We start from the raw sequence: 13,547 nt of genomic DNA, 5'->3' as shown, positions 1-13,547 counted from the left end.
ACCACATTTACTGACTGTACTCATGTTAGTCACAAAACCTAAAGTACCTCAGGAAGTGTGCTGACGAGCGTGAGACCTCACCCCCTCCTCTTTCACAGACCATGGCATCAAACCTGGTATGGTCTCTGCATCCATGATGATGAGATGGCTCTCTAGACGACGATCTCACCCGTCTGGTCACAAGGTCGAGTCTCTGGCAAATACACACTGTGTACTCCAGACTTAAATGCAACCATGCCCCAATCCATAAAGATGCACCACAGCTGTGAGTCCTGACGAGCTGCACATGACAAGCTTCAGGTGATCAGGGTGAGGTCCTGATAACTCAGCCACACAGCCACTCAGTCCTGAACGCATGCCACCTGGAAGGAAAAACAAAAGACAGAAAACAGAAGACAAACAAAAGCCAGCCAGGCACGCCAGCCACAACAGTTCTACGCTTTTTACTCTTAATTAATTTTATTAGGCCTCAACTTTACCTAAATTCTGGGTCTTTTAGTGAAGCTTAGGGCTAGTGGCCAGCGATCACATTAGTATTTCCTGTTTTTCTTGTTTCTGTGTAGGCTCTCAGTTGTCCAGATGGTTTCCATAGTAGAGAAGCTTGAATCTTCGACTGGCCTGGGTTGCTTGATGTGAGGATGTTTCGCTTCAAATCGCAGAAGCTTCCTCAGCTAAAATTCTTGCTCTGGTAGTCTGACTTCTGTCTTGACTCTTGTATAGAAGAATCAAGAGAGGTCTACAAGTGAGCTCTACAAGAATTTTTTAGAGAAGAATTTCTTCTCTACAAATATAAAAATACACAATTTCTTCTCTGAATAAATAGTGATGAAACTCACTAACAACATGCCTGGCAAAATGATGTAATTTTTTTCTCCACCCCCCTATTAGACATTACTGATTGAAGCTAACACCTGAGACAATTTTGGAACTTTAAACCATTTCACAGGATTTCAGCTGCAACTACTGACAAGCTTTGAAGAGAACATAAGCTATGCACCATTAGAATCAATGATTTCTTTTCTAGGACATAGTATAATCCTCAGATGCCTGTAATGTGTTGTACTTAAATAATCTGGTCAAATATTAGGAGAGGTCAACTAGGGACAATTGACACTATGCTTTGTTGCAACTAGCAGCAATATCTCACAGGCTAGCAGCATCTAGCTAGCTAGTATCTCTCATGAAAAAGTTGAAAGACAGACAATTAATTTTTTTCAAAATCTTGAAATTTTCCACAAGCTGCTGAAAATATGAAGTACTTTATAGGTCTATAATTCTTTGCCCTCCAAATTGCCCCATTTCAAGCCCAGCTAATCCCTACAATTCCAGCAACATCTCGTTCAGCAGAGAGGTTGTTTTCATACCTTTGAAGGGTATGAAAGGGTATGAAGGGTCTGAGTCCAGACTGATGACACATCTGTACTTTGTAACTTATAATTAGTTGTAATGCATCATTGGCTTGTTCCTCACCTTAGTTAATCATATCACCCATGGAGAAGGTTATAATCTCACAAACTGTAATTTTGGCTTGTGTTCGTTGAGTATACGAGTAGGACTGACCTGCCAACAAGGGTTTTAATATTAATAACATGCATCATCACAATTAACAGTTGTGTTTTTTGTGAGCTAATGTTTCACTCCCTTCCTCTTCACCTTCAAATTCATCCTACAAACTGCGATCTGATGATGTCCAGCTATGCTCTGCCCTGACACCACTTTGCATTCACCAGTCTCTATCAGGTTTCATCTCTTGTGTACAGTGGCCACCTGTGTACACCTTCCTTCCCTCCCTCTTATACATCACCCTGTGCTGGTTCTTTTCATCCGTTTGATAAATTCATTATCACCTACCCTTCCATATTCCTCTCCTTAACTCCCTACCGATATATCACCTCTTCATGACCACTATTCTCTTCACCAACACATGTACTGAAGTCAACTCTAATCACCACTCTTTCTTCCTTAATTACACTCTACACCACCTGATCTAACTCACTTGCAAAAACCTTGTTTCTCCCTCACACCCACTTTGGGATTGTGTTAATGGCATTCATCATCACACCTTCAGTTTCCAGCTCCACACTCATCACCCTATCTGACACTCTTGTCACCTCCAATATACACCCATGGTTGCACAGCTTAAACCCACTTCCAATGTTTCTGGCTTTAGGCCACTTCCACTTGGTTTCTTGTACACACTTCTCTCCATCACAGCAGCCAGCTTTACCTGTCATACTACCAATATTCAAGGTTCCAGCTCTTATGTCCACACAGATATAGCAAACACATTAGTTTCATATTTAAATATTTTGTCCGGTGGTAAAATCAAGTAATCTGTCAGTTTCTTGTGGATTTGGGGCTCTGATGGACGGATGGTGTCATATTTCCACTGGCATCACAGAAAGCTGCATTCAGCAGATGGTTTTCCCAGTTTCAAGAAGGGGGAGCCTGATTTGAGAGGGATTCATTGAGGTCTGAATGCAGTGTTGATACAATCCAGCTCACTCAAGGATCATGGCATCATACTGTCTCATTATGTTCATGCACTGACAGTGTCTTCTCACTGTGCAACCATTCAGCATGGCTGCAGCAGCAAGGACAGCAAACAACTCTGCAGCGCCTTCTCATTAAGACAATCTGCTGGGCACTCTAATGTCCAGATTAAAAAGCGCCCAACCGCGCTATCTTTTCTTCTGTTAAATCTGGCATGGAACAGCCATGCTGCATGTTGCTGCTTCAGGTCCTCTCTCTACTCCTGCAGAATTCACACCCCGTGCTGGAGCATTGGCGAATCAGAAGCCCAGTCTGAAGCATCTAGACCAGGAGCTGAGATAGCCTACCATGCACCTCCCCCCCACCAACAACAAAATGCCACATGATTTTTTTCAACCTCTATAATGTCCTTAGTGGAAATTTGAGTGGCAACAGGAAAATAACTCATTACCGATGTACCTTTTGGCACAATATTCACCTAAAGGTTAAAAGCTACTCATGAGTGCTGTACGTGGGCCGCATCTTTGCACTTTTTCATCTTCTTTAAATACCTATACATAGAGCTAATGATCAGGTGGCTGTGTGGAAGAGTGCAGTTACCCACAAAGTACAATGACACATCTTTTCCTGTGAGACGCTCTGCAAAGTGCTTTATGATATATATATATACACACACATCTTCAACCGCCTAGTCCAGTTAAGGGTCGCGGGGGGCTGGCGCCTATCCCAGCAGTCATAGAGCGCGAGGCGGGGTACACCCAGGACAGGACGCCAGTCTGTCACAGGGCCACATATAGACAAACAAACACAGACACACCCACACACACAGCTACGGACAATTTAAAGATTCCAATCCACCTAACCCGCATGTTTTTGGATGTGGGAGGAAACCGGAGCACCCGGAGGAAACCCACACAAACACAGGGAGAACATGCAAACTCCACACAGAAAGGCCACAGGCGGGAATTGAACCCATGACCTTCTCACTGTGAGGCAACAGTGCTAACCACGAAGCCACTGTGCTGCCTATATATATATATCTTCTTCTTTGTCTTTCGGCTGTTCCCGTTAGGGGTCGCCACAGCAGATCAATCGTTTCCATCTCACCCTGTCCTCTGTATCTTCCTCTGTCACACCAACCACCTGCATGTCCTCTCTCAGCACATCCATGAACCTCCTCTTTGGTCTCCCTCTTCTCCTCCTGCCTGGTGGCTCCATCCTCAGCATCCTTCTCCCTATATACCCTGGGTCCCTCCTCTGCACATGTCCAAACCATCTCAATCTCGCCTCTCTGACTTTGTCTCCAAACCGTCCCACCTGAGCTGTCCCTCTGATATGTTCATTCCTAATCTTGTCCATTCTTGTCACTCCCAAAGAGAATCTCAACATCTTCAGCTCTGCCACCTTCAGCTCTGCCTCCTGTCTTTTTGTTAGTGCCACTGTCTCTAAACCATACAACATAGCTGGTCTCACTACTGTTTTGTAAACTTTCCCCTTCACTCTTGCTGATATTCTTTGGTCACAAATCACTCCTGCCACCTTTCTCCACCCACTCCACCCTGCCTGCACTCTCTTCTTCACCTCTCTACCACACTCTCCATTACTTTGAACAGTTGCCCCCAAATATTTAAACTCATCTACTTTCACCACTTCTACTCCTTGTAACTGCACTATTCCACTGGGCTCCCTCTCATTCACACGCATGTACTCAGTCCTGCTTCTACTGACTTTCATTCCCCTTCTCTCCAAAGCATATTTCCACTCAACTTGCTCTCTACTCTCACTACAGATCACAATGTCATCTGCAAACATCATAGTCCATGGGGACTCCTGTCTGATCTCATCTGTCAACCTGTCCATCACCACTGCAAACAAGAAAGGACTCAGAGCTGATCCTTGGTGTAATCCCACCTCCACCTTGAATGAGTCTGTCATTCCGACTGCGCATCTCACCGCTGTCACACTATTCTTGTACATGTCCTGCACTACGCTAACATACTTCTCTGCCACTCCAGACTTCCTTATACAATGCCACAACTCTTCTCTTGGCACCCTATCATAAGCTTTTTCTAAGTCCACAAACACACAATGTAACTCTTTCTGTCCTTCTCTGTACTTTTCCAACAGTATTCTCAGAGCAAACATTGCATCTGTAGTGCTCTTTCTCGGCATGAAACCATATTGCTGCTCACAGATCTTCACCTGTTTTCTAAGCCTAGCTTCTACTACTCTTTCCCATAACTCCATGCTGTGGCTGATCAGCTTTATGCCTCTGTAGTTACTGCAGCTCTGCACATCACCCTTGTTCTTGAAAATAGGAACCAGCACACTTCGTCTCCACTCCTCAGGCATCCTCTCACTTTCCAAGATTTTATTAAACAATCTGGTTAGAAACTCTACTGCGATCTCTCCTAGACATTTCCATGCCTCCATTGGAATGTCATCTGGACCAACTGCCTTTCCACTCTTCATCTTCTTCATAGCAGCCCTCACTTCTTCCTTGCTAATCTCTTTTACTTCCTGATTTACTCTCACCACATCATCCAGCCTTTTCTCTCACTCATTTTCTTTATTCATCAACTCTTCAAAATATTCCCTCCACCTTCTCAGCACACACTCCTCACTTGTCAGCACATTACCATGTGCATCTTTTACCACCCTAACCTGCTGCACATCCTTTCCAGCTCTGTCCCTTTGTCTGGCCAATCGGTACAAGTCCTTTTCTCCTTCCTTACTATTCAACTTCTTGTACAGCTCGCAATATGCCTTTTCCTTTGCTTTTGCCACTTCTCACCTTACGCCGCATCTCCTTGTACTCCTGTCTACTTTCTTCATCTCTCCGACTATCCCAAAACTTTTTCGCCAACCTCTTTCTCCTTATGCTTTCCTGGACCTCTTCATTCCACCACCAAGTCTCCTTGTCTTCCTTCCACTGTCCAGATGTCATACCCAGTACTGCCCTAGCTGTCTCCCTCACCACATCTGCAGTACTTTTCCAGGTGTCCAAAATTGCTTCCCCTCCAACTAGTGCTTCTCTCACCTGCTCGCTAAATTTCACACAACAGTCTTCCTCCTTCAGCTTCCACCATCTGATCCTTTGTTGAGCTCTCACTCTCTTCTTCTTCTTTACCTCTAAAGTCATCCTACAAACAACCATCCTATGCTGTCTAGTGACACTCTCTCCTGCTACCACCTTAAGTCTGTGATTTCTTTTAGCTTGCATCTCCTATAAAGAATGTAGTCCACCTGTGTGCACCTTCCTCCACTCTTATATGTTAGTGCTCCTCCCTTTTCTTAAAGTAGGTATTCACCACAGCCATTTCCATCCTTTTTGCAAAATCACCTACCATCTGTCCTTCCCCATTCCTATCCTTGATACCATATCTACCCATTACTTCCTCATCACCTCTGTGCCCTTCACCAACATGCCCATTGAAGTCTGCTCCTATCACCACTCTTTCATGCTTGGGCACACTCTCCACCACCTCATCTAACACACTCCAGAAATCTTCTTTCTCCTTCATCTCACAACCTACCTGTGGGGCATATGCACTGATGATATTCATCATCACCCCTTCAATTTCCAACTTCACACTCATCACCCTGTCAGACACTCGCTTAACCTCCAACACACTTTTAACATACTCTTCCTTTAAAATGACCCCAACACCATTTCTCTTCCTGTCCTCACCATGGTACAACAACTTGTACCCACTGCCGATGCTCCTGCTCTTACTTCCCTTCCACTTGGTCTCTTGCACACACAATATGTCTACCTTTGTCCTCTCCATCATATCAGCCAGCTGTCTCCCTTTACCAGTCATACTACCAACATTCAAAGTCCCCACTCTCATTTCCACCCCTCTAGTTTTCTTCTTCTCCCGCTGTTCGTGGCAATGTTTTCCTCCTCTTCTTCGTCGTCTTCGCCCAGCAGTAACCCAATTTCCACCGGCACCCTGTTGGGCAATAGCACCGGTGGCGGACGTTGTTAACCCGGGCCGCGACCGATCCGGTATGGGAATTCGATTCTGAGTCTGCATAGTTGGGTTGGCTTGTTTTACGCCGGATGCCCTTCCTGACGCAACCCTCCTCATTTATCCGGGCTTGGGACCGGCACTCAGAATGTACTGGCTGGACACCCCATGTGGCTGAGTTTGTGCTGCCTATATATATATATATATATATATATATATATATATATATATATATATATATATATATATATCTCACGAGCTCTGGCATGGGAGTCGGACTCTAAAACCCAGGGCTCTGGCCTCGTGACCAGAGAATCCTTTTGAGCTGTTGGGAGTGAGGTTTACTAACTACATCTGCACAGCGATACCTGCTGGCCTCCGTTACATATATATATATATATATATATATATATATATATATATATATATACGAGGTCTATTAGATAAGAAACCGACACTTTTATTTATTTTTTTAACTATATGGATTTGAATGACGTGCGATTACACCAATCATGCTTGAACCCTTGTGCGCATGCGTGAGTTTTTTCACGCGTGCCAGTGACGTCATTTACCTGTGGGCAGGCCTTGAGTGAGATGTGGTCCCGCCCTCTCGGCTGAATTCCTTTGTTTTACACGTTGCTCGAGACGGTGCGCGTTGCTTTATCAAAATTTTTTCTGGACCTGTGAGGAATATCCGAGTGGACACTATTCGAGAAATTTAGCTGGTTTTTGGTGAAAAGTTTAACGGCTGATGAGAGATTATGGGGTGTTTCTGTCGGTGTAAGGACTTCCCACAGAGCAGAACGTCCTGCAGCGCTTCCAGGCGCCGTCGTCATCCTGTTTTGACCTGAAAACATCCTAATTTAAGGCTTAATTCACCCAGGACGTCGTGAGAGAACAGAAAGATTCAGAAGAGGCCGGCATGAGGACTTTATGCGGACATTCCACTGTTTAAGGACATTTTTTAATGAAAGACGTGCTCGCAAAATTGCCGAGTCATCACGGAAACGACTCGGCGAATTTGCAAATCTGTGTGCGCTGCGACAGGAAAAACACCTCCGTGTTGAAAACTATTTGTAAAATTCAGGCGGCTTTTGATGGCTTTCAACAAGTGAGTAACTGAGAAATTGGGCATGTTCCAACTTGCCCGTTGAGGTTTCCAACTGAGGTGTTTTTCTTGTCACGACCCCCCGCGGTCGGGTCCGGCCCGACATGCGACTCTGCCCGCACGTTCTTTCATTACAAAATGTCCGTTAACAATGGAATGTCCGAATAAACTCCTAATGCCGACTTCTTCTGAACGTTCTCTGTTCTCTGATGACTTACTGGGTCAACAGAGCCTGAAATGTGGAAGTTTTCAACTTGAAACAGCGAGACGCTGCCGCCTCGAAGCGCAGATCGCCGTCAGGCACCGTGGGCCGTCCTTACGGCGACACTACCAGACCAAAATCTCTCATCAGCCGTTAAAATTTTTACCGAAAACCAGCTGAATTTATCGAATGGTGTCCACTCAGTTGTGCCTTACAGTTTTTGAAAAAATTTTGATCAAACAAAGCAGCAGTCTCTGAGCCATTCCTAAACAATGAAAAATCGACGAGAGGGTGGGCGACTCCTCACTCAAAGACTGCCCACAGGCGAATGACGTAACCGACAGGCGTGAAAAAACTCTCGCATGCCCACGAGGGTTCAAGCATGTCTGATGTAATCACATGTGATTCAAATCCATATGGTTTTTGAAAAAAATAATAAGGTTGGATACTTTTCTAACAGACCTCGTATATATATATAATTTTTTTTTCGCTTCATGTGAATGCTCCTATGTGAATGCTCCTATGTGCACTGTTTCTTAAACACACTGAGAGTTTCTTCACATGACCATATGTACTTTACAATATTTGCTAACATTGATTAGCTAATTAAGAGTTAGTGTAGTTCAGCTCAGAGCTTCTTAAGGAACAGGAACTGTGGTTCTGTTCACCATTCTGGTTCTGGTCTGTGTGTTATACTGGGTGCATTTCGCATCTCGTTCAAAACATGAATCTTCATGAATCTTTGGTAATGATTGGCCAGCATATATAATAATCCTAAAAAATTTATACCAGTATGTATTCCGGGATTTAGGATGGGAGCTATGTGGGTTAATTTCTACTTGATTTTATGCTCTTTGATCATCAGTCATTATGGCATATGTGGTGGTAGCTGAACCAGTTTTACTTGATTATTGTGTAGGTTGTGGAAAAATAGACAGCATGTTCCTGTTCCAGCTGCTTTTAAACATGCTGTGGTTCGACCTCTTCTTAAAAAACCTCACCTGGACTCATCAGTTTTATCCAATTTTAGACCTGTGTCTCATCTGCCATTTCTAAGGTTTTAGAAAAGGTTACCTTTTTACAGTTACAATCATTTTTAGAAGACAATCTCATCCTTGAAAAATTCCAATCTGGGTTTAGATCACGGCACAGCACTGTCAATGCTTTTAAAAGTTCATAATGACATTACTTTGTCAGTGGATGCAGGGAATCCTGCTGTGCTGGTTCTGTTGGACCTCACAGCAGCCTTTGATACTGTGGATCACACAGTACTTGTCTCCTGGTTAGAACATTTTATTGGCATTCATGGTACTGCGCTTAAGTGGTTTAGATCATATTTGGCTGAAAGGAGCTTTTCTGTCATGATTGGGGACCTCTCCTCATCAACTGCTCATCTGTCTTGTGGAGTGCCGCAGGGTTCTGTCCTTGGGCCGATTCTATTTTCTTTGTACATTCTGCCATTGGGGTCAATTATAACCCAGCACAACCTGTCATTTCATTGTTATGCAGATGATCTGCAAATCTATCTGCCTGTGAGGACTAATGGGAGTGATGCTTTGTCATCATTATTTAATTGTATTCGTGATGTAAAGCAGTGGCTGTCCCAAAACTTCCTTTACCTGAATGATGGTAAAACTGAGATCATGGTGTTTGAGCACTCTGGCATACCAAATGTGGTAACACCAAATTTTGGTGCTTTGGCTAACTATGTAAAACCAGTTGTCAAGAATTTGGGAGTGATATTTGACAGCTGTTTGTTATGTGCAGACGCGGGTTGAGGAGCGGACCAGCGTCTGACTGAACCCAGCGCTAAATAACCAGAAAGCGGTTCCAAAAACAAAACAAATTTATTTCCCTCTTGTGCAATACTTTGTGTACAACATAAATGTGCGGTTGTCTGGCGAGGTGAAGGACAGCGCGCTCTCCAGCGCCCAAATGGCTCAAAGCTCGGCGCTTCTGGACCCAGACTCACCGCCGAACACCCCCCCAGGTGGATACGACAAACTGACTCTGTGAAGGATGGAAAAGGTGAGGTAAGTCAACAGAGCTACAACAAATATCCTTCAGAGGCACACACTATCAGCAACACATTCAGGTCTGAATTTAAGCTTTATGTAAATGAGCAGCTTCTCACAACAGGTGGAGGATCATCATTCTGTACGCCATGGCAGTGAGAAGCAAACTGCACAATTCTCATCACTGTTGAAATATACTGCATAACAAAATACCAAATTACTGTTAACACTTATTCAGACAATCATCACCTCTGATGTGTGCTGACAGCATGTGTCCCTCACCCGTCCTCCTTCACAGGCACGATGTGTCAAACCCAGGCGCGGTCCTCAGCGTCTCACAAACGAACGTCACAAGGTCGAGTTCCCGGCAATTCTGCTCAAATCACTCATGGCTTAAATGCAGAACGCCATCTCATTATCTGCTTCAGCTGAAAGTCTTTAAGTTTGCACGTGACCATCATCCACAGGTGCTGCGAGTCATTAGGCCTGCACGTGAACATCCTCCACAAGTGCAGCCAATAATGCTGATGAGGGTGAAGGATTCTTCTGCCAGCACCTTCTCCATAGACAAAAACCAGTTTGCATACCACCTGGAGAGCAAAGAAAAGAAAACACCAAAATGTCCAGCCAAACCCCCCAACACACAACACTGTTTGAGGTTCGATCAACAGATAAATTCTGTTGTCAAAGTTAGTTTTTTCCAACTTCGCCTTTTGGCTAAAATAGCACTTTCTCAGTAGACGTGATCTTGAGACGGCCATTCATGCTTTCATCAGCTCCATACTTCATTATTGTAATGCACTTTATTCAAGCATTAATCAGTCGTCTCTTGCACGTCTCCAGTTGGTGCAGAATGCTGCTGCTCGTCTTTTAACAAACACTTTTAGACGTGAGCATATTACGCCCGTCCTGTACTCACTCCACTGGCTTCCAGTTCGTTTTAGAATTGATTTTCAAATTTTAATGTTTGTTTTTAAAGCTATTTATGGCCTTGCACCTCCCTACTTGTCTGAAATTTTAACTTTGCAAACCTACAGTAGGACATTAAGGGCGTCTGGCTAGATGTTCCAAGGTCAAAATATAAACGCTGGGGTGATCATGCTTTCGTGGTAGCTGGCCCCAGACTGTGGAATGAGCTACCTCTTGAGTTACGTACTATTCCTGACCTAGCACTTTTTAAATCTAAGTTAAAGACTTATTTATTTAAACTGGCTTTTAACACTTAGTGGGGAGGTGACATGTTCTGTTATTTTTATGTTCTTTTTTTATGTGTTGTTTTAAAATTTTATTTTATATGTGTTTTATTTTTGTAAATTTGTGTTTTTAATGTTAAGCACTTTGGACACCAGTCGGTGCTGTAAAGCGCTTTATAAATAAATGTTGATTTGATTTGATGTTATATTATACAGGCAAATTATGTTGATCTTGCATATATAACTATCAAGCTTTTTGCAAGATTCATGCATGGTGATTGGCTTACTGCTGTGCTGGACATGTTGCATATAGAATAAGAAAGTGGACTATATTGGAATTCTGCTATTATGCAAGACTTCCAGAAGTGGGCAAAGACATTGCATAAGCCTGGAAGTATTGTTAAAAAATCTGCCTTTTTTGTGCTTTTCAAAAAATTCAAACCTGACCCTGAACCATTTCAGAGGAAGCGATTTGCAAGGTTGCTTGGCAGCTGAGACAACACTTTGCCTCATTCTGATTCTAGAAGAGTACAGCATCCTTCTGGAGGTTGTGGGACTTCATTGCCAGCGAAGCATAAAAACCTCTAATTTGGTCTGCCTTCCCACCTGCACACAACACTGGCTCCACTGTCTCCTTTGCTCTCTACAGTTGGGATGACAGCACTGAAAGTCACGTAACTGCACAGAGTCTTTAAACCCAAATTTAAAACACCTCTTCATTTCGGTGGCAAGAATATATATGAGTGCAGCCTCTGTTGTTTTCCTCTGTTTTTCATTTGGGGTCACCACAGCAGATGTGATATATATCTGCATGTTGATTCAATGCATTTTATGCCAGATGCCCTTGACACAACCCCACGTTGCACACAGTATGGGCACAGGTGGTTCTGAACGATACGATATGATACGATACGATACACTTTATTGTCCCTTCCAGGAAATTTGTCTTGGACTCCATGAGTTGCATAAATATAACTGCCATGGCATAATTACATAACTCATGCATACTGCACAGAAATTAATACACACCAATATTGCACATACATTGTTCTGTTAGACCTCAGTGCTGCTTTTGATACTGTTGACCATAAAATTTTATTACAGAGATTAGAGCATGCCATAGGTATTAAAGGCACTGCGCTGCGGTGGTTTGAATCATATTTGTCTAATAGATTACAATTTGTTCATGTAAATGGGGAATCTTCTTCACAGACTAAAGTTAATTATGGAGTTCCACAAGGTTCTGTGCTAGGACCAATTTTATTCACTTTATACATGCTTCCCTTAGGCAGTATTATTAGACGGTATTGCTTAAATTTTCATTGTTACGCAGATGATACCCAGCTTTATCTATCCATGAAGCCAGAGGACACACACCAATTAGCTAAACTGCGGGATTGTCTTACAGACATAAAGACATGGATGACCTCTAATTTCCTGCTTTTAAACTCAGATAAAACTGAAGTTATTGTACTTGGCCCCACAAATCTTAGAAACATGGTGTCTAACCAGATCCTTACTCTGGATGGCATTACCCTGACCTCTAGTAATACTGTGAGAAATCTTGGAGTCATTTTTGATCAGGATATGTCATTCAAAGCGCATATTAAACAAATATGTAGGACTGCTTTTTTGCATTTACGCAATATCTCTAAAATCAGAAAGGTCTTGTCTCAGAGTGATGCTGAAAAACTAATTCATGCATTTATTTCCTCTAGGCTGGACTATTGTAATTCATTATTATCAGGTTGTCCTAAAAGTTCCCTAAAAAGCCTTCAGTTAATTCAAAATGCTGCAGCTAGAGTACTGACGGGGACTAGGAGAGAGCATATCTCACCCATATTGGCCTCTCTTCATTGGCTTCCTGTTAATTCTAGAATAGAATTTAAAATTCTTCTTCTTACTTATAAGGTTTTGAATAATCAGGTCCCATCTTATCTTAGGGACCTCGTAGTACCATATCACCCCAATAGAGTGCTTCGCTCTCAGACTGCAGGCTTACTTGTAGTTCTTAGGGTTTGTAAGAGTAGAATGGGAGGCAGAGCCTTCAGCTTTCAGGCTCCTCTCCTGTGGAACCAGCTCCCAATTCAGATCAGGGAGACAGACACCCTCTCTACTTTTAAGATTAGGCTTAAAACTTTCCTTTTTGCTAAAGCTTATAGTTAGGACTGGATCAGGTGACCCTGAACCATCCCTTAGTTATGCTGCTATAGACGTAGACTGCTGGGGGGTTCCCATGATGCACTGTTTCTTTCTCTTTTTGCTCTGTATGCACCACTCTGCATTTAATCATTAGTGATCGATCTCTGCTCCCCTCCACAGCATGTCTTTTTCCTGGTTCTCTCCCTCAGCCCCAACCAGTCCCAGCAGAAGACTGCCCCTCCCTGAGCCTGGTTCTGCTGGAGGTTTCTTCCTGTTAAAAGGGAGTTTTTCCTTCCCACTGTAGCCAAGTGCTTGCTCACAGGGGGTCGTTTTGACCGTTGGGGTTTTACATAATTATTGTATGGCCTTGCCTTACAATATAAAGCGCCTTGGGGCAACTGTTTGTTGTGATTTGGCGCT

This window comes from Thalassophryne amazonica, chromosome 6 (assembly GCF_902500255.1).
Source record: "Thalassophryne amazonica chromosome 6, fThaAma1.1, whole genome shotgun sequence".
Lineage (NCBI taxonomy): Eukaryota > Metazoa > Chordata > Actinopteri > Batrachoidiformes > Batrachoididae > Thalassophryne > Thalassophryne amazonica.
The sequence above is the reverse complement of the archived record's forward strand: the minus strand, read 5'-3'. Positions refer to the sequence as shown.